Source organism: Cygnus olor, chromosome 2 (assembly GCF_009769625.2).
Source record: "Cygnus olor isolate bCygOlo1 chromosome 2, bCygOlo1.pri.v2, whole genome shotgun sequence".
NCBI lineage: Eukaryota > Metazoa > Chordata > Aves > Anseriformes > Anatidae > Cygnus > Cygnus olor.
In genome coordinates this window covers 125,635,510-125,658,696 of record NC_049170.1, presented here as the reverse complement: position 1 = coordinate 125,658,696, position 23,187 = coordinate 125,635,510, and the positions used below count along the sequence as shown (strand labels likewise).

Here is a 23,187-nt window from a genome sequence, read left to right as displayed (position 1 = left end):
AAGACCAAGAAAGATAATTAGATGTGCAGTAGGCTCCAAGCAGGCTACTGATATCATTTTTTTTTTTAAATCTTTAAAGTAAGTGGCTTTCCAGCTACCAGGTAGTATAATTACTAAAAGACTCCAAGCATTTTTCAAATATAAAGAGTAACCTTTGCGTAGGAAAGAATTTAAGGTAATTTTAAAATTCCTTTTATAAACCACATATCTTTGCTATATCCCTGCTCAGTTCAACAGTGTGGAGCATTATGAAAACATACTGTACAATAACATACTGATGATTCAGTGATCCAGTAAGTAGTCTTGAGTTGGGAGATCATATCACAGAGGTGAACAACAGCAACACAGTTTGCACATTTCTTTATGTTCCTGTAAGTCCACAGAACTTAGAAACCATGAAAAAGCAAAGCTTTTCACGTCTCCTTTAGATAAAGAATGCTTGAAATTTAAAAAACTTGCTTCTTACATTCATGTTCCCTCACACATCTGCAGCACTGTTTGAAAGAGGGAGTTTTTGGCTTTGTCTTTGGTAAACAGTTTGCTTTCCTAAATAAATGTACATGATTAACCTGAATGTGAACAGGTCATCTGTAGCACACAGTATCTATGGATCCACTTATATATGAGAAGACAGAGAATGTGCCAATTTCCTTACCATAACTTACAGAACTCCATTATCATATGGGCAGGTTAAGGTAGGTTTTGCCATCATGTGGGTGGGTGAGGGAGGGGGAGAAGTGATGTTGCGGTGTATGACCAGGGTCTGGGTCCTGGAGGAAACCGATCCTATTGGACTGCTGCTCTGGCTGCTCTCCTTGCTGACTGCAGTGGGGAAGCAGCAGGAGTTCACGGGGACCAGGGTCAGGACTGAAGCATGAAGAAATGGCTATGGGAAGCTATATAAGCTATGTATTTAAACAGATAGGAGCACCTGTACTCCTAGGTAAGGACCTCAGATGTACTTTTTGTGATAACACAGAAGCATGGACTTTTCACAAACACCATGGGAATTTGGGTAGCTGCCATCCACTGGTTAACCAAGAGAATTGGGCACTTCCTGCAAGTGCTTTTTAAAAACTTACTCCAGTGCAGAAAGTGAACTTATTTGTAGCATCAGTACTTTGTATGTTCACATGCACAATCTGTGTACTTATATACACATTCATACGCTACAGACTGCATATGGTATCTGTTGACTTTCTCTTGCACTTCCAGGTCTGGTGACAAAGCCTAATAAATTTTAGTTTTGGGATCAGTCCCATTATATTCAAATAAGTTTTATTCTCAATAAATTATAAGTACTAAATTCTGTGGATCAAGTACTGAGTACCACCTTTTAAGCAAGACCTTCCTTAGTATGTTGCTTCTCTTTGTTAAGCAGCTTTTCCAGTCCTGAGACAGTGCAAATTTTACTTTCACTGATTTATGTGTAAAAACACCTTGACAGAGCAAGAAGTGCGTTTTTAAATAGTTCCTCCCTCACAAACCTATACGATAGAAAAAACAGCCTAGTAATAACAGTAAACAGACAGTAAGACCAAACAAAACAATCTGCTACAAAAAGCAAATGCTTCATATCCTTTTCTATACAGACCAGTCAGAGAGGAAGTTGCACTGACTTGAAGCACTACTGAGAAGAACATCACCCATGCATCTATTTTATTAGACATTAATAGACGTTAAAAAGAAGTTCTTTACTCGGAGGGTGGTGAGGCACTGGCACAGGTTGCCCAGAGAAACTGTGGATGCCCCATCCCTGCAGGTGTTCAAGGTCAGGCTGGATGGGGCTTTGAGCAACCTGGTCTGGTGGGAGGTGTTCCTGCCCACGGAAGGGGTGTTGGAATTACATGATCTTTAAGGTCCTTTCCAGCCCAAACTATTTTGTGATTCTGTGTGATTCTGTGATTATTGTTAATCACCTTTGTGATCAGCAGGCCCTCAACGTTCTCCAAGCTGGGCTACCTATGGAGCACAAGGTAGAACAACAGCCCAGGAATGTGAGTTTTTGTGTCTGCTATCACAGTAATTCTTCCAGTCCTTTTTGCTTCTTGTCACCTTACTGTCCCACAGCCCACACTCAAACACACACCTGTGTGGGGGATTCCTGGAGTGACCTGCAGCTATCCCACCGCTAGGAAGATCAGGAAGTCATCTCCATGTGGCTTCACTCCCATGCCAGGAGCATTCCAGTAGTCACATCCTACCAGGTGAAAAAAAATTTTTTGCACTGGAATGACAGCAAATACGAGCAAGAAAGACAACTGATGGATTTTAGTGTCAAGATTTTCAAAACAGGCTTCCAAGTCCTCACTTAGACCTTGGTACGTGTCCTGATGTGCAAAATAAATACGTCTGCCGCATTGAACAGGACTGCTGACCTTAAAGCAGCCTCTAGCGGGTTCTCCGGTAAATCCCTGGCACAGGGATGCTTTAAAATCTTTACTGAATATTTCAAAATAAGCTAACCACCACTGGTACAAGAGGAAAGACCAAAATGTATGAGGTATCTGGATACTGAATTTCATCCAAAAATCGGTATTGCTATCAAAAAAGCCTGAAATAAGAGCCACATATGCCTGATCCAGGACAGAATATATCATATACAACTTATCTGCTGGAGGAATACCAACTCACTCCAAGATTCGCCTGAATCTTGGATATCTGTTCTCAAAGAGCTATTTGAAAATAATCTTCATTCTGAGATCTAAGAGACTCAAGAATGACTTGTTGAAATTATTCTGTGAATAACTTTATCTCAGAAAGCATTTTGAAAAGGTAGCACATATAAATGCACTTTCATTTACCAAGTGAAAATGCCTGTGGAAAGACTTTCTTCATCTTTCAAGTGCACATACAGGTACTTTCAATTTCACAGTTCGGGGTTCTGTAGATCAGAGAGCAGTTTTAAAGCATGGAAGCTGAGGCTAAATACATTCAAGCACACATATTTTTATTTCCAATGCACTTGTTAAGAAAAGTTCCTGTTTAGCAGTGAAGACACATGATTTTATATAATCTTTATAGATGTTATACATATATCTTAAATCTTTATAGATAGAAATTTTGCACATCTGCTCATGAGCCAAGATTCTGCTAAGATACCTGACACAGCACAGACTGAATTATTTTTTCCAGGAGTGATGGAGCAGGCAGACAACCTTATGCCCCAGCATCTGACTGTGCATTATGCACGGTAAGGAAAGATAGGAATGGAAATTGATAATCATTAGGTAGAAGCTTCTGAATAATACAGAATGGAAAGGACCAATATATATCAGAAATCACTCTCAGATAATGGAGAAGAGATAGAAAGGCAAAGGACAGAATGATAGTGTTTTTCTACATTTTGCTTAGGAAGAAATTTGGGAAGCATCTTAGTTTACAGTGAATGTTGGGAAACTATCAATGCTTGCTTTACTGAACTTTTTTTTTTTTTTTCTTCCTCCCATAAATGTAGATGAGATGTTCTTATATAAAAAGTGACTCATAAACTGCATTTCCCTCTTACATCAATGACCTGATTCAGGAACGCTTAGACCAGCAGAATCCACTTCTTTGTCCTTATTGAGCTCAGCTGTGAGGTCAGACAAGGCTGCTCAGGGCTTTACCAACTCAAGTCATAAAAACCCCCAAGGATGCCACTGTCCAAACACTCTGGGGCCCTGTTCCACAGCTTGGCTGTCCTGAGGGTGATTTTTTTCCATATACCCAGTCCAAACTTCTTTCCTTTCAGTTTATATCTGTTGCCTCTTGTCCTCCTGCCATGCATGAATACCAAGGACTGGGCTCTGTCTTCTCAGCGACCACCCTGTAGGTGCTGGGAGGCTGCTGTTGGGCCCCCTGATGTTGCCTCTGCTCCATTCTGAACAACCCAGCTCCCAAAGCCACTGCACACAGGGCAAGTGCTCCACCCCACAACTATCTTGATGGTCCTCTTTTGAGTGCAACTCCAGTTTACTGATGTCTTTCCTGTACTGGGGGCCCAGAATTCAACATTTAACAAGTGCTGAGTCAAATACATATTAATGTTAATTTAAGGAGGTATTGCTCTTACAGAGAAGTGAGCTAAACTAAGTGAAACAAAAAAATTCACAGAACTTTTCCTTGTAATGTGAACGAATCACTGAAGATTTTCAAATAGTTAGATTGACTGAAAAGATTACTTTTCTATTTCTGACTATTTCTGAACTTTTTATGTTATTCTCAGGACAAAGAATGAAGAGTGCCATAGAAAATTTTGCTTTTGCCATAGTTACAGGCTTACTGAAATTCAGAAAGCAGCAATAGACTAGTGAGCTGTTTTCTGAAGGATACTGTCACCGCAGCAAGTCCTAGAATTCAGCATATCACTGAATAACATTCATGTCTCTCATTACACACAAGTCTAAGAGCCTTCCTACTGACTTCCCATTGCACTTATTTCATCAATGTACACAGCCTTAAAGAAATATCTGTCATTTTCCCTTGCATTGAAACGTCTGAAATGTTAAAGGCTAAGTTTTGCTCCCTTAGTCATGGGAATTAGCTAAGACTTCAGGCTTTATCCAAAATCCTTTGAACTGAGGAGAAGTCTTCCAATTATTTCAGTGGTCATTTCTTCAACAGAAATGAAATCTGATTTTAGACATTTTTTGTTTTGTTTTGTTTTGTTAATAAAACTTAGTGATTAAAGTAGTCAATATTTGGAAAAGAAGTACAACTTCAAATATTAGAAAGGAGAAAGTTGAAATCCCCTCTGTTCCAGGCTCCATGTAAATGTAAAGAGCACAGCTGGAATGAAACAAATGATCTGACTAGTTTCTGATGAGCTGGGTGGTGTAAATGTTTCACACTAACCACACTGCACACTCATAATATAGGAGCTAATTCATCTCCCATGAATACATTCCTGTGTATGTTGTCCTTTAAAATAAACAAGCAAAAATGAGTAATTTATCAGGAGTTAAACGAATGTTTTTCCAGTGGGACCCTTTCTATCCCATATGGCTGATTTAAAAGTCTAAATCTAGGCAGCTTAAATGCTACAAATTCTGTCTCACTAGGTGAAACTGTTACTGCTTTAAAATATGGAATTTCAAATTTTTAGCACTGTCAACAAGTTCCAATTGTTCCTGAAAATATCATTCAGGTTGGTTACTAGTTTCTAAGAAGACTCTAAAACCCTAAACATGGCATGGCAAACAGTGTATAATGATAACTTTCCAAAGCTTTATTTGCAATGCCATTGCATTTGCAAGATTCATAGATTTAATTTTAAGAATTTTGATAGGTCTATAACCACAACAAAGCAGTTTTACAAGAAAAGTCTCCTGGAAAAGAAGAATAATCACAACCAGCCCTGCATGTAATAAGTTCTACAAATGTTTTTTATTTCTTAATAATTTAAAATATATCAAAAAATGTTTATTCTTGAAGACATCGTCATGATCTATTAACACCACAATGATTAATGTATCCCCCAGAGTTTTTCTAAACTAGGAATAAAGTTATTAATTTACATTTGTTCCCACAGACTCTTCCACTTAGTAAGGGTTACTTATGTAGGCAGCTCTGATCATAAGCTCTTAATAACAGATATGCTTTGAGACACAGGTTTTGTAGACTAACACAGCCTCCAGTTAAGTTCCCTCCAAAATTAAAGGTGCTTTCTATGGTTTATAGTGAAAAGCAAGCAATATCTTTTGGGCATAATATTCAGAAAAACTTGACATGGAAGTTGTGGTATAATTCTCGCTGTTTTCTGCCCGTGTTCATTTGTGGTAGAAGAATTCAACTCTGAACATCACCATATAAAAAACTTCTGTATTGAAAATGTCCTATTATTTGAATGTAGTCTCCTGACACAGTATCTGGAAACTGTAACTTACTCCTAAGGAAAAGCATGAACACTGTTTGAAAACAAAACAAAACAAAACAAAAACAAAAAACAAAAAACCAACCACAACACTTTATTGTGGTGCTGTTAAACAGACAGCAGTGCAACAGACTTCTAAGCTACGGAAGGGAGGATACCCTGAAAATGCAACATCTTCCTATCTCTGTTCTGTATTTTATTCAATTTTGTAATGTGATTTAATAAAATTCCTAACTCTCCTTAGCATCTCCTTTAAAAGCTCAGTGCTTTCAAGCAGACGATATGCCCTAAATCCACTCCCCAGACCTGCAGGGTGGAGATGACAGCACCCATATAGCACATACCGTAATCCACCCCTTTACTGCCTGCTCATGTTTCTCTACCTTCTTATTTTTCCACTTTACTGAAAGCTTCCAGAAACTCACCTCTTCCCTGGCTGGTAAAGTACATTTAGATTATAGACATAGTAAAATTTGAACAAAATATACCAAATGTTGCAGGCCATAACAAGAGAGAAAGGATCTGAAATGAAAAATGCATTATGCTAACAGATCGTATGGCACCAGATTATGTTTCCATTATCTCCCACATTTAAAACTCTGTTAACCTCTGGTCAGAGGCATTTATCTTAACAGTGCAACTATTTGTAAGATCCTTCCACATTTCTTTGCATGATTTTCTCTCCCGAAACTAGGTCTTTAACTATGATATTGAGTTACATATTAGGCTTCTCATGGAATAGAGCTGGGAAACAGATACAGCAAAATGTCAACACTGGCATGTGTTTCCTATGGTCTCTAATGTAATTTCTATGTATCTGCAAATGAAATCCACCCGTGTTTCAAGTAACACCTATAACCACATTTGCAGGGCATGGCGCAGGCCGGTGGCTCACTGTGGGCCATGGCTGAGACCTGAGGTTGGGCCTGGCTGGGCAGAACCCATGGCCAGGAAGGGCAGGGCTGTGGGGATCTGGACACCAGCTCTGCTATGGTCTTGCTGGGGCAGGGGCTGACATCCCTGTGGGCTGAAATGGGGTTCTGGGCCCTGGACAGGGTTGGGGAGCCTCTGGCTGGGCAGGGCTGGGGGTGCCTTATGGCCATGACACCGTGAGCAGCATCAGTTGTAAATGAGATGATGCTCAGTACTCACATGAAAAAATATCTATCCATCTGAATGAGAATGAAACACATTATCTATAAATGCAGAAAAGGTGTCCTAAAAGTTGTAATGGGTAAGTACATTTCACTAGGAAATTGTTCGTTATAAATCAACAGAATTGGTTATTATATGAGGAAGGGTGTAAATAAAAAGAAACAGAAATCGCAAAACAGTAGACTGGAGCATGTCACAAGTCATTGCCTATAACACTATGATAAAAAGGTGTCTATGTATTATAAATTATGCTATTTTCTATGGTTTCATATTCAGTTCAGCAATCTATATAAAATATAAATCAACTGTAACAGTCAAATGATACAGGCTTTAGCTTACAGATAAGGACACAGTGGGATAGCAATCTTAAGAAGCAAATAACCATAACCAAACAGCGAAGAGCTTTTGATAATATATTTTCTTTTTAGTGTGAAATTGCTTAAAACCAAGGCAACTGAGTGACTAGTGTGAATCATATGCAACTTGTAGACAGTGTGATAAATGTCTCAAGTTAGCATCTAATACCTGCCTAAGGCTTATTGCTGAAAAGCTGCTCCTTATGCCATATGTTTGGGAAATATCCCATTGAATCAGACTTCCAGACAAATTTTGACTGTGCCATTTGTAAACTATGTGTTGGATATAATACTTTCAGTATTTCCACATGTTCTACTACATAACATCTTTCATCTAAGTTCCTCAATTCTCTATGCAAACAATTAGCTAATTATAGATCATTGGTGTCAACTAAATAGGATTGAAACTAAAACAAAGATCATCTTGACTATCCTTTCTGCTTACACCCAGACATGCGGCTCAGATGGAAAACCTTAACTTTTCAATCTGAAAATGAATTTCAATACAATTTTATGTTGTGGAAAGAAAAACAAACACACAAACAAACCACTGGAAGGGTTTGTTTTCATTGCACAAAAAGAAAACACATAAAAAAATAAAAATCCTTGAAAGCTGAACTGTCATCCTCTGGCCAGCTCTACATTTAATGAAAGACATAGTGCAAATCATAGATCCCTATAATATTAAATGACAACAGTCATAAGTACAAGGCCTCACTTAAAACCCTATTGTATTGCTACAGAGGTTGGTATGCCAGAAGGACTTTCCAAAACTAACACCATTCTACAGTTTATTATGGATGATGACATGTCAAGCTAGGCTGGACCATAAGCCTGGAACCTTAATGATCATCCAGGTAAGCCTTCTAAAAGATTTATTTCTGTAGGTTTCCATTCATCAACCTTGCACCTGAGCTATACCTGTCATAAACTTAATTTCTCTCTTTACTGGCAGACTGATCACACCCTATTCAGAATTTATTAAGAGATGTGATAAGCCTATAGTGCCATATTTGGGTCTATGTTCAAAATAAAACTATGGTTTCACTTACCAAAACCTTTCTATACTGTAGGAATATGACAGACTGCATTTCTTCAATAATGTGTGGTACATGTTAAGGGGCTAAGTAAGGGAACTGGCTAAGATTTACTGATGTTTCCTTATTTACTAACACAAGATTTCCAGGTTGGTTCATGTTACAACATTCATCTGTTTTATGATTCTTTGCCAGATACATACACACTGGCATTTGAAAGATATAACAGTAGTCATCATCTGTTGATGTTTCAGTCCATTACTGGCACAGGCCAGACACAGGTAAGATGTCCTCCCTCCATCATTACTAGAATTGTTTATGAATCTGACAATATCAGCTGGTCTTTGAACTTAATTTATTCTCAAGCATCCTTCCGCTGCCCTAGGAGCAGAAAGGGAGCTTACAATGGCTGTCAGCACAGAGGCAAGGTTTCTTAGCCAAAAGGAAGCCAAATTACAGAGATGAGAAAGCTGGAAAAACTATTCTAGTGAGAAAAGATTGTTGTGTTTTTTTTCCCAAATCTTTTCTATACATGCAGCATACTGAAACTTCAGTAAAAGGAAGCTTTCATGATCTAGTAAGCAATGTTTTCTCTACTTCCACAGCCAGCTATCTCTACTGCTGTCAGCTGTGCTCACGATGAAGTATCTTCCTATCACTGTTAGGAATTGTTCTGTATTTGCAATAACCACTGGTTATAACTATCATATTCATCTAATTAACTGGCTTTTTAGGAAAGGAAGTTGACAGTTGAAGACGGAATACAAATATTAGTAAGCATGCAGCCTCCTTTATATACAAAAGTTTCCTGAATTTCATAATTTTTCTCTGACGCACAGTGATTATGCGTTTAGTGAAAATTTCCTGCTTTTTCCCTTCCTCCAAGAAAATCACGTAATATAAACACAGCAAAGCTGTTGCTGTAAGGAATTAGTAAGTGATCACCCTGTGGAGGGTCTCTCAGTTTGTGAATACTTCTAATAAGGCAATAAGTAGGAGTATCCTCAACGTGTAATTGCTTACTCCTCATCTCAGCAGGTTTTTCTTTACTTAATCTTCAGCAAAATGTTCCATGCAAATCACAAAATAGTCTAGTTGTTTGATCATTCCATTTCTTTGTGTTAGCCCTTTGATATTTAACCTCCCATTTCAGACAGCTTTACAAGGATGTTTTCCAAAGAAACAGTATGTCTCATTTGATGCTATATTAATCATTTGAAGAAACCATGTATGTTGCTAGGTTTGCAGTAAGTGTATGCATATGAAAGCAGGCCCAATCTCGGTCCACAATGAATTCATTCTGCGACAGACCAAGAGCCCTTCATCTTTATTGACCTAGGCAGCAGGTCAGATATGATGGCTGCTATAACAAAGAGATTTCTTGAATACAAAAATGTCTTTGCAGTCACACCAGCTAATCAGTCTGAAAATCTCAGTTTTATTTGGCTTTAAAATACTTCAAGATAACAGTATAATAAGTCTGACATGTTAGGGGAAAGGCTAATACTTAATCTTTTCCAAGCCATGACAGACATGCAAATTAACATCTTGACTGGAGATGGTAAGCCTTTTGGCAAACTCTGAGTATCTTTTGACTTGTTAGCTAAAGCAACAACTAACTGCAGAAGGAAGTAACTTCACTACCAGGTAAATAAACCACTTGTGTCTCTATTTAAAAACAATAATAAAAAAAAAGTCATTTTGGTAAGCAATGGGCTATGCTGTCCCTGTGTTGCATAGCACTGTACACAGTCCTGGACAGCTGTAGAAAGCTCTTTAAGCAGTTTTCCTTTCACCCAGTTTGTGAATGAGCAAGACAATTGCATGCTAACTGTAGCATGTTTCCCTGTGATTTTCTATTAGTGAGCACGCTGTGAACTGTGTGCAAGAGGATCCTTGAAGTAATAACTTAGGATCCACCTGGATTCATAAAAAGGGTAGAATTTTTCTTGTGCATCACAACATGGGAAGGATAATATTTTCACGTTTTTCTTATCCTGTGGTACCTTACCCAGCCTGACCTGAAGAATAAAACTTCTACGGCCACCATATTGCAAAATTAATACTCTTTCACATATGTATGTGTTACATGGGGGGTAAATACCTAATAATATTTAAAATAACATTTAAAATGAAATTTTACGTGGCAGTTTCAAAAGAAGAAAAACACTAACAAAATGAATACTCCTTTTAATGACAGAATAAGCTCTTTTACCCACAGATATACACAACACTCTGTAAAACTGCTCAGAGATTAAGGTACATGTGGCGAAAATTACAGGGATTTTAGTTACTATCCTGCTTCATGGGATGAAAAGGAGTGTTTAACTGCTTGGTTCCTGCTGTTCTTGAATAAAAATCCAATGCTTCATTAATATTTATCCTTTTTTCTTCTAACCATACTATACATAGTCTCTTTCAGAGTTTCAGGAAAAACAGCAATTATCACATCAAAGGTCATCAGTCCACCAAGAGAAACTTCAGTCCTTAACTGGTGGAGAATTGCTGCAGTTTTTGCAAATATCTCAGATCAGGAAAGCGTTTTCCCTCCTCCATGCCCTCCTGTGACTCTTGCTGGTTTTATTTAATCAGCTTAGAAGACCTCCTTAGTTTTCCTGTGATGCCATACATTATCCTATACAACAAAAATATTATTATACTGCTGTTACATTTATACAGAGGGAATAAAAGAATAACAATGATTTAACCATGTTGCACAGTAGTCCCAGTCTGAAAAAGTCTGAAGGATTAAATCTTTGCTTCATTTTCCCAAAAGCTCCATTCTGAAATCATTGGCAAAACTCTTACTTCAACAGTAGGGGAAGCATTAAAGAAAGAAAGTGACCAGTGCTGATGAAAATGACAAAGATGACAAAGTTAGCTGACATCAGAAATCAGAAGAACCACTGAAAAATGAAGAGCTCTACTCCTGCCAATAGCAATTTTAAATAAAAAAGGTATGAGTCAAGCCCCCAAGATAAATGAATAAAATGTTTTCAAAATAATGATATTCTAAAAAAATAATAAATGCTGTGTTCATGTTACTTATCTTTTGGCTTCACAGTCTTGTACATCTTGAAAGTTTTTTTGGCAATCATAAGTCCTAAAAAACATTTATTTTTCTTCCAAATAAGAGATAAGTTTTCCTTGAATCATATGATGCCAAAAATGAGATGTCTGATAAAGCAGAGAGAGCTGGCAATGCTAAAAATGTGTTTTCTTCAGGGCTGAAGAAGAAAGAGTTCTGATGACATAAAATGGGAAGGGCACCATGTTCATCTGTGTTTCCAGGCTCACTGGAGAATAGATGACCAAACATCATTAATTCTGAGTGCTATTTTTTTTTTTTTTGATCTGGTGCCTTTGCACAATGAATTGATTTAGATATGTAGGAATCTTGATGCTAATCAAAACATGGATTCAGCGTCATGTAGCCTGCTAGCATGGGCAGGCTACCTCCACTAAAACAAAGTATCACTCAGTGCTTAAAAAAAATCATTAAAATAAATTAACAAATTTGGCAGAACTGTCAGGGAATACTGCTCCACTTTGTCTGAAGTATCATTTCTTCCTGACTGCTATTTCTGGCTCTGATCCTTTGCAAAACTCCAGTGGCCAAGTCCCATTAAATAATAGTCTTTCCTACTTTATGTGTGAAGCTGTGTAGGGAATTTGCCTTCACAATATTGTAAAACAAACCCCAGTAATTTTATCCAATTTACTGTTTTAATGTAATTAGTTAGTTGATTTGATTTAATCATTTAATCCATGTTCCCCGGTGCCTCTTTTAAAGCTAGAGTGTAGGAGTAGGGAGCAAACCTATGTACAGAGCCAAGCCAGCTATACGTTTCCGAAGGATGGTTTTCATTTTTCATTACAAGTTTCTAATTCTGTGTTTCTCTTCTTTACAGTAAACTAATCTCATGCCTGTCAGGGTTGGGTCCCATCTGGGAAACCACAGAACCATACACAGGTGAAATTATAGCCCTTCTCCCCAGCTCCCCAGTCCTCCTTACTAAGAGGTGAGCTGATAGGTTTCCTATAGTCTCTCCTGCATGACAGACTGCTCCCACCATGGACAGCATTGGGTAACAATTTTGGTGAAAATCCTGTTCTTGCGCTTGTTTTGATAGGGCAGAAGGGGAGAAGACGGAGACAGGCAGAAGACTTGCTTCTTCTCCTAGGCAACACAAAGACCTGCTGTTCTCCTACTGCGTGTAGACAAGATTGGGAATGTTGGTATCACTGCTACAGCTTACCATCACTGAATGGCCTTAGGCTCCTTGGACAACCTGATAATATGCAGAGCCTCTTATGCAGTTAAATTTCTTTACATAAATCTAGTAACATTTTTTATTGTACTTTCATTTTCCTGCACCCATTCCTTGGTTGTTCAAGGTCCAATCTGGTTGGCCTAGCAAAGTAAACTCAAGAATTAATTTGGAACATTTTTGGTTAGAAGTAGACTTTGTTAAAAACTGACTTGAAATTTTACACAATTGGTTTGTTCATATAGCTAATGTGTGTGAACATTTGAACTTGACTTCAGAACATGAATGTTCCCAGAACAAAATACAGTGCGCTGAGAAATTTTGCCTAAGGCTACGGTATGAATGAACTGAATCCTCCTCTGAAAAAGAGATATTTCTTCAATTTTGGACTAAGCATTTTGAACAAATACAGGAACCAGCATAGCATAGAAAACAAGTGGCCATTTGAACTATGAAATTTTATTGTTTTGTTTAATGATAAGCACGTTCAGCAATGCTGATATTATTAGCTGATTAATTCCTAGTTACTGCTCTAGTTTTAGCCCTGTTGATTTTGGTACAATTCAGTTAGATTTGACAAGCACAGCAGAAACCAGCCACAGAAGTAGCTGGAGTTTCAGACAGGTCCATTGAAAGTCTGCTCAGGTAAGTTCATAGGAGCTCCTTGGGTAGGAAAGCTTTGGAGGCAGACAAAGGACAGCATGTCACAGGTCTGCCACATGAAATCCAAGTACACTGAACTGCCCTAAAGTTTGGTCCTTAAAGGTGAAAATAACAGCAAAAACCACAAACGCATTTTTTAAGCTTTCTGTTATACATTCAGTGACACAATTCTTCGTGGATAAAAACCCTCTACCAGTATCAAAGCCTTTGTCCTGTCAACTCTCGGATACAGCAATATAACATGCATGGTTATGAGTTGTTAGAAACACACTAAGGCTCTCCAAACTGCTACAGAACACTACACTATAAGAAAGTTAAAGGACAGAAGAGATGCTCAAACAAAAGCTGCTCTGGTTAGTTGTATTTGGATGAAGTCATAAGCAATGATTTTCATCTACAAAGAAATGGTTCTGATCATCATAACCAGCAGATCATCTCTTCTCCTGAATTATAATTCTGCAATGGGGATGCCTTGAAGCCTGACTCATTACTTTGAAACTGAATGTTAGCTGGAAACAACAGATTAGTTTACCTGCTGGACACATATGATGTCTCTGAAGCTTTTGGGAAAGATGCAGGCTTATTAAAGAGAAAATAAGGCAGTGTGTTTGTGGCATAGTTATTTTTTTTTCCCCAAAATGCTGAGGAAATTAATTTAAAGAATGCAGTATATAAAAAGCTGACGTACACTACAGGAAGGGCAGAGGCTGTAAATAATTTCAATGTTTTTTGAATTTTAATCAATTTATATTATGCCTATAGGCTAGTGCAATCGTAAGTAAGATAAAAAAGAAATACCTCCAAAACTTCACGTGAGATACAGTATTCTTACTTACTGCCTTCAGGCACTGCATATTGCAAGACTGCTTCTCGTCTAGATACAAGATTATGATTAACTGATGATTAATTAGGTTAACTTAGACTCTCATCAAATTCACTACTCTTATAAGTAATTTCTTAAATGACTTAGATAGTGTAGACAAACTTAGGCAATTATCGACATAGTTCAAATAATTCAACACTTCTAGCAGAAAGGCTCAAAGAAACACAAGCAAACTGAAGTCTTACCAAATGTCCCAATTTTCTCTGGGGTCACAGGCAACAGATTTCTTTGTGTCCACAGAACTTTCAGAATCTGTTCCACATGGCATGCCTTTGGTCCTTGTTATGATAAGAAAAGATTAAGGGACTTGCCCAGGCAAATAGTGAGACATGGTTAGTACTACCCCTATTTATGGGAGTTCCCAATGCATTCATTAGACAATACCAACAGTAGTTTCCTTCTCAGTTTAGGCAGTGTCTTAAGTTTGTCACTGTTGACATTAAATGTTTGGTCAGAACCTTGTCTAAAGTTACAATTTAGAAATACTTTCTATATGAGATTGTTACCATCCAGGTCAACAGGACTATATACTGTCAAACATCAATCACAAATGGATCAGACTGTACTCCTGTGATAAACAAAACCAAACCCAATATAAGTCTTATCCAGCTTTCAAATTGTGAAGTTTAATTGATTTATATGCTTAGAGAGTGCTTGATGCTAAATTGCTATAGAAATGAAAAATATTTGCAGCCCATAGAGACCTTTTCTGCAGCACAATTAAGATGTTTTTCTTGTTACTTTTTTTCTCTAACGATGTTTCAGACTTGTCCATTGACCTTAGTTTTTCATTGTCTGACAGCACTCTTGAGGTTTCTGGATTTCATTTATACATAAACTAATATCACAGTCTTGGAACATTCACCACTTGAAATAGGAATATTGAAAAGAAAATTAAAGAAGTGGATATACAATTATAAAGAAGCTGGGGAAATATCCCAAAAGTTTATTGTCTGGAATTGTCTGCCTTTTGTGAAGACAAAATCAAGGGCAGCTAAAAACAACTTCATTTGAAAGTGAGTCTATCAGGTATGGAAACAACATGCAGCAATTTTCACAGCCATCATAAAACCACTAATATTTTAATAAATCTGAGGCTAAACTTTCACAATTAGCCTAGATCTTAGGTGTCACACTGCTATATGAAGTACATGTGTATTACTATTAAGAGTTTAGAGAAAATGAAAGAATTAGTGCTGGAAGACTATTTCATGCTGTAGGCTTACAAGAGCTGCTCAGATCATAGGGACAGTGTTAGTCTAGTATCAGTGCTTTAGAGACTCTTGATGTGAAGTATGGTGTAGAGATGGATACACATCCTTAGAATCAATTTTGTACTGAGATCTATCTATCTATCTATCTATCTATCTATATATCTCCTGCTCAACCTAAGTAAGCGTTAAAAAACTCCTCAATCTATCCATATCCAGAGTGGGGTTTGGAACACGTGTACTGCTCTGATTGAACACAGGCCCCTCCCACTCCTCCAAGCACTTCAGAAAGACTCATCAGTCAAAACAAAACAAAAAAAACCTGAGCAAGCTATCTGAAAAATTGTGGCACTGTGCCTCCACTAACAAACCACAAACCCCTCTTCCAGAAAAAGTGACCACAGTGCAGAAGCAGCAGCTTCACTCCCCCCTGCCTTTGTCACCTGCCAGCCATAGGGTTGTCACCAATGCCAGCTCCACTTTGGGCTTGGCACAGCCAGCACTGAGACCAAATTAATAAAGCCCAGCTGGATGCAGGTTAACGCCATTGAGAACCTCTGTGTTTCCCAGGGTACTGGCTTACCATGGAGCCATATAAGATTCATATGGGCTTATTAACTCCAGCTCTGTGTAATGCAAAAGCAGCTGTACTGATTATAGAGTTGAGATGCTCCTGGAAGCAGTATAGTCACATTCATGTGGCTCTGAGCTTCAGCTAATATCTGTGGCATGAATAATCTACAACACATGGATAATCAAGTGCTGACTCTGTCCTGCTTCTGTATGGGTGCACAACCGACATATCTGGTGAGGCAGTGCTGAGACAGACAATTTTAAGAGCTCTAAATCTAAAAGGATTTCAAACTCTTCTTTATTTCTAGGTTGTCAGCAACTGGTTTTGCACAGAAAAACAAGACTGAATCTTATTATATAAAAGAAGGAATTTTATTACCTAAAGTCAGATCCACCTTCATAAAAAGCATCACTCGCAGAAATCTATGAATCACATCAGGTCTATTTTGACGATTTATCAGTGCTTCTTAGCCTCAGCCTCTCTAAAGGTGTGAATGTGTCCCGGAGGACTCCACTCTGTTTAATGCTAAACAACTTCTGAAGGTGATGAATACTCCTACTTTATGGTACTAATTATTTGGAATTGTTTGGTCTCTACAGGACTAGCTCTCTAACTTCCGTTTAATACTTTTATTGGAAATGAGTAAGTGTAATTGACTTACATAATGCTTAACGGAAGTTAGCATTACCAAATGATTACTGAGCACCCTGAATAACCTAATCATGAGAAAGATACTCCGGAATTACTTGATTTAAAACTACAGGCATCTATATCCCTTTTGTGGGAGGTAAATGAATATACAAGTTAAGTTAGTCATACACTGCATTTCAGTTATACCTGAGGATCACATAACAAAATAGATTGGACTTTATTCATGTTAAAATCACAGCAGTTCTAATCCAATCTCAGTCTGTACTTCATACATACATCTTTATCTACTAAAATAATTGCATGTTGTGGGATTCAGCTCCACACCATAGACACCTAGATTTAACTCTTAAAATGTCAGTGTCACTACATGAGGTTGGTGTCTAAGCCTGTGTCTGTCCAGCCACAGTCAGAGGGGAAACTAGTCTGTGCACTCAGGGAAACTTGGGAAGCTATTTGGCAGTTCAAGTGCAGGTCTCCAAAGTCCACTGGCAGTACCATCTTGAATACTGTTGCCTATAATGGCAGACCAGATATTCACATACTGACACCTGCATAGAATCGTAGAATCATCTAGGTTGGAAAAGACCTTCAAGATCCTCAAGTCGAATCATCAACCTGACCTACCGAGTCCCATCAGTAAACTGTGTCCCTTACTGCCACATCCACACGTATCTTAAATTCCTCCTCCAGGATGGGGACACCATCGCTCTTCTGGGCAGCCCATTCCAATATTTGACCACCCTCTCCAAGAATAAACTCTTCCTCATATCCAATCTAAACCTTTCCTGGCACAACTTGAGACTGTTTCTTTCTGTCCTATCACTTGTCACCTGAGAAAAGAAACCAACATCCTCCTCGCTGATCAGGTAATTGGTGTTGTTTCTCTGCTATTTTCTAACACCTTTTACTGAAAATATTTTGAAAACCCCCAAATTGTAAGTGTTTAAGGAAGTAATCAAATTTACTGTACATACATGGACTAAAATCTCCCTGGAAGTTCTCTTTTAAGTTGTACTTGGAGGATAACTATTGTACAACTACAAAAGGTACAAAGGAAAAGGTTGTGGAGGGTTTCTTAAATTTTCATGATTTCCCAGATTGTGGCTGGGGAGTCAACAATTATCACAACAAAACGACACTAGAGATTATTTCAATATCTTCATCTATATTTATCTACAGACACATATATACCTGAATTATTTTCCTTTCTTATACATTTATTTAAACCTCAATGTTCTTAATTCCTTAAAAGGGTACTGAAAACATATGAATGTCCTATAATATACAGTTAGAAGGAAAAAAATAAATTTGTGTTCTGAAGCATCAATTGCAAACCTGAATTTTAACAATATAAAACAATATAATGCTGCTGCCTTTGGAAGAATGACATTGAATTAAGACATCACTTGCAACGCTAAAAATATTTGCTTACTGCTTTTCCTTATGCTTTAGGAAAACTGTGCCTGAGTACCTAGTGCTATTGTGAGGGAAAACTGGCACAATTTCAGCTTGTAATGCCTTTTTTTTTTTTCTTTCTCCTTCTCCTGAAGCTTAATATACCAACGTACTCAGTGGTGCCCTGTTTCCCTTCCTCTGCTCAGCTGTGCTAAGCAAGCTAGGGAAGCTGTCCAGATACCAGACTTTGCTGTGGAGAACCTGGAGGCAATCTGTACTGCATTTTCAGATAATATGTAGCCTCATCCCCCACCTGCCTTTTTTACATCTTCCCCAGCTTTCTATGAAGATGAAAAGGCAACTGGAAAGAGAAACAAAAGGGAAAAAAAAGTTTAGGAAAGTGCTTAAAGTTAGGGAAAATTTGATAAGGAAAAATATACTGAAAGGAAAGGGACAAGTGAGGCAGTAAAACAAATAGCACAGATGTGAGAAAGGCTTTTCCCGTGCACGATACTGTGCTGATTAAGTTAATCAGGGTCAATTAAAGCTTTGCATGGACACCTCTGGGAACTGTGACACATATATGTGAGCAAATGAACAAACTCTAACAATACTCGGGTCATTTATAGCAAGAACCAATGTGCTTTTCAGCAAGCATGCAACCAATCACATCAGTGCCCTTTCAGAGAAACTTAGGAGCTTAACTTCAGAAGAGCAATTAAAATAATCCATATCTATCATGCTTCACAGCTTAAGATACCTGAAGTTCCTTGGAGACCTAATGTTAGGCTTCTGGGTCAGCTCAGTTGTCACCCTGTCTTTTCTATTAGTTGCACTAATTGCCTAAGATCCTGTCTTTTAGCTAAAGCTGTTTGGGAGATGCAAAACAGGCATGTCTTCAGAGGAACACAGTTTGTGAGGCACACCTTGGCTATGGAAAATTCACAGGATGTTGGGAATCCACAAGGAAACTGGAGATCTGAAATTCAGGCCCTTCTCATCCTGATGATGTTTAGAGCTCCAACTCCAGGAGTTGGTGAGAATTCAGGACAGGTGAGAATTCACCTGTCACCAGGCAATGGTGACAAAAGGTTCAGTCTCCCTCTCTTGAGCTGTCCTGGGTAAGATCCATATACTGGGGAGTAGGAGGAGAAGAGCTTGGTTCTGCAGATCACCCGAAGCGGGTATAGAGAGGTATAGAGGTATATATATAGAGAGAGAGGTATAGAGGCATTCTTGAGACCTTTCAATTGCCAATTGCCTTGAGTTCTTTCATTGTCAAATGACAATTTGGGGATAAATATATAAACAGTCTGGGAGGAAGCAATGAGACTGAGGACATGACTTTTGGTTCAAAGTATCTGCTTCCCAAGAGAAGACTGATTTTAACTGTAGCCCTGACCTAGGTTTCTATATTTGTGTGAGACACACCTAGGGTATCCATCCCCTTGTCACCCACTATAAGCTGTTTCCAGTTCCTATTTCTCAGATCCCAGTCTAGGAGAAAAAAATCTCCTGTACAGATTGTAGCTGTCTGATAATACTTATGAAATTCTATTCCCAGAGCGTCATAACATTAACTCCCTTTGTTGGTTTTTGCTTTAGAGAAGAAAATTCCACCACCCCTCCTCACTCCCCCCAGCATTTCTCACCACTAAAATGTACAGGAGAAGCCATGTTTAGTCTGTGACTCTTTAGGAAATATCAAGCTCCCATATGGGCTGCTTAATGCATTTTCTGATTACCTGTTAAAGATGACTTACGACATTGTGTAAATCTTGGTATTGTTACATGACTTGCTAATGTCACTTAACAACCTGTAAGGGAGGCAAGAAAATGGCACTTCAGCTCTACTCCTGAGTTTCAGCTATTTGATCAGGTTTCCTTTCTGAGAACCCATGCTTGCAAAGTTTCACAGAGGCATGTTTATTTTATAACTGCAGTTGTAAGGCTAGTTGACTTAATGTATATAAATATATTCAAACAAAAATTGTACTTAAAATGATGCTTTCAATTTCTTTTTATGACCAAAAAGAGATCTGCTAGCTAGGTAAAGTCAGCTTCAAAATTGTTTGCTATTTAGCTAAAGGCATAAAAATTCCTTTGGGAAGTCTGAACTAAATGAAGCTATAGATTTCAGAGCTGGAGGTTTAATAATTCCCTCTGCTGTATGCTCAAAGGCACAGAGCCCTTTTGGGCAGAGGCTACAGTTTGCCAAATTCATTGGATGAATGCTAAAAAGACCCTGATCCACCCAAACACAGAAACAACTTGTCATTACTTGCACTGTCAATACCTGAAAACATGTGACCTTTGCTGCTGGCAAAGTAACATCTTACAGCCCAAAGGTACATTAAATGAGCTTAACGTAGAATCAGTTTGACACTAACATTAATCTAGGGCATGTGGACTTAGGAGAATCACAAATCTTCCTTTATAGCTTGAAGCAGGTCAAACATCTCCCTTTATAGAAACAGCATTTGAGTTCATACAGCTTAAGAATATACCCATTATTTAAAATAAACATCTCTGAGACATATACAAGATATTTTAATTAAGTAGCTGCATTCTATCCTGTGTACTTTTTCTCTGGAGTTTTAACAGCACATATTATTCCACTCCTCACTAAACTCTTGTTTAGTTTGCCAGTATGAATAAAATTCTACATCCCAGAAATGGCTGCATTTCAATTGTGGGTGAAATGATCACTATTATCTTTTTCATATAGTGAAGATATACTCACTATATGAAGATATATCTTATATTGTTATTTAGATAGAAGCCATACACTTTTCAAGATTGTATTTTAAAACTCTGGTCTACGGAAACATTTTGTTGCTATTCAATATAGACATCAAGAATGCACATAAACTTTTGTCCTGCACTGAAAAGTCAGCTTGCAAAGTTACACCTTCTCATTCAGCAATCTTTGCTTAGTGAATAATAAACTTAAAAATGACTCCAATGGCAAAGAAACAAAGGAAGGAGGGAAGGAAGGAGGGAAGGAAGGAAGGAGGGAGGGAGGGAGGGAGAAACTGTAGTCCCAACTGTTTTTCTTTTTTCCCTGTTATGTCTTTCTGGCCAATAATATTAAGAAAGTAAACAGGATTTTATGTCACCTTGTGTATTAACTTAATTGTTAATTGCATTCCTGTCAGATACACCAGAGCAAGTCCTCCAGAGGTAAATGGCTAGTTCAGATGCTGTAACAATGATAATCTGAAGGAAAATGTCTAATGCAGCCTTTAATACCAGTGATTTACAAGATGGAAGCTATGTTTGTAAAATTGCTTGCCAGATAGCATGAGCTACATAGTTATAACTTTAATACATTCACCATAACAGTCATGAATCACAGAAGATATAGGAGCTTTTTGATATTGGTCTCATGCTAGAGCTACTCTTTAATAAAAATCACCAGAAATCTTTCAAGAGTCTGAGACCCCAAGGAGAACAACCTTATCTTTGAAATGCTCCTGGGCAGCCTGATCTGGGTGTCCCTGCTTGAGCAGGGAGGGTGGACCAAATGACCTCTAGAGGTCCCTTCCAGCCTCAACCATTTTGTGATTCTGTTCCTGCAGTGGAACAGATCCATCTGGGTCTCTGTCATCACCTTTTCTTCCAACACCCAATAATCACCCCTCTGCTGTTTATTCCAGTTAATATTCTTTGAGTTAATAGTTAGATCTTAGTTGCTATTGTATTTCAGCACTATGCTTCACCTTCAGCTCTGTATTACCTCCCTTTATTTTTTCCCAGTTTGTGCTGGGTGTGTGATAAAATATTCAGACAGAGAAAAGAGCATCTTAGCAGACACCCAGCAGCAAATTTCAATGCACCCTTGATCCATTAAACATACATGTATTCAAAAGCTAGTACAACAGCACATGGTAGTGACTGGAAAGGAAATCACAGGAAAAAAAGATATATATATATACATATATATATATAAGCTTCTTTCATAAGGTTAAAATTCATCAAGATACACATGAGTATCTTGAGGTGTAAAGGCCATCCGCTATGCTTGTTCTGAGCACCACAAAAGAATATAGTCCTTCTAGAATATTAAATATAACCTTAACATGCGGCTCTGCAAATACTATTTGCCACCTCTGTGACATCATGGCCACTAATTGGTGTATTAATAAATTTATCTAAACCACAACCTAAATTCAAAGTCCACATTTCCATAGAAAAAATATATTCCCGTGTTGTCTTCTGGTATTCTGGATAATATCAATAGTTTTGCATAGTTTTAGATATTCAGGAAGGCACATTGTACATGATTTTTTCACTTGGTCCTATTTAGACTATGAAAAGTTGTAGGGAAGGGCTGCTGCCTGAAAGAAAAAGTTAATGTGTGCAAGAATCTGAAAATGCTGGTGAAGAATGTTTCTGTTTCAGTTACAATTACTGTGTCATTATATCTTTATTTGCTTTTAATTAGTTGCATGGTTGAACACTGTTACTTAGTCATGTCTCTGGCTATTTATAAATTATAGAATTAATGGCTATAAAGACTTCCTTTGTTAATCAGTGGTCATATTTTATTGCCTTAGTCATCTTAATTTACATCTCACAGGATTTCAGTATCCCATAGAAGCTCTGGACCTGATCATCTAAGGGTCTGAAAACACCTTCGGTGGGAATCAGCATGGCCTGTAGCTTCCAGGATCAGTTCCTACAGATAAACATGCCGTGTAACACCAAAGAGAGTGGGGTGATGACTTTCTTAAAGAATCTCTCACGTACATTTCATCTCTCATCTATACACACTCCAATGTATGAAGAGCTGCAAAACTTGCTGGAAACCCATCAGTTTTTCTTCTACTTGAGGAATAAAGTGTAAAACATGGCTGATTTTTTCCCCAGAAGTAATATTGCTCTTACTTCCAACATTTTTTAGGTGAGAGCTTGCACTTCACTAGTATATAATCTGATCACTTGTCAAGACCAAAACCTACCAGACCTTCATGTGACACAGAAAATAGGCCATTTTTTTTCTTCCTTCTGGGAACAGAGGAGGAGGCAGTAATGATTCAACTTAAAGCAACAATGAGCAAAGAAATGTTGTCTTAGATCTGTAAATCTGCAGGGGAACAACAAATTCTGGAAAGTTTTCCCATTAGTGTTTCTT

General features: G+C 38.0%; 1 protein-coding gene across 50 annotated transcripts in view; it reads right to left on the bottom strand.

The window, feature by feature from the left end:
• Positions 1–23,187, bottom strand: part of SULF1 (sulfatase 1) — a 128,349-nt gene that overhangs the window by 73,710 nt on the left and 31,452 nt on the right. For 13 of the 50 annotated variants that reach the window (XM_040545899.1, XM_040545880.1, XM_040545912.1 and 10 more), the window contains 2 exons: positions 14,405–14,497; positions 2,090–2,200 (listed from right to left, as the gene is read on the bottom strand). The exons of 8 other annotated variants lie outside the window; for them this stretch is intronic. The gene's annotated coding sequence lies outside the window, so the exon portion shown is untranslated. Of the gene's footprint in view, positions 1–2,089; positions 2,201–2,804; positions 2,885–14,134; positions 14,211–14,404; positions 14,498–23,187 lie in introns of all 50 variants that reach the window. 29 more of the 50 variants (XM_040545898.1, XM_040545901.1, XM_040545885.1 and 26 more) reach the window with 5 other exon arrangements.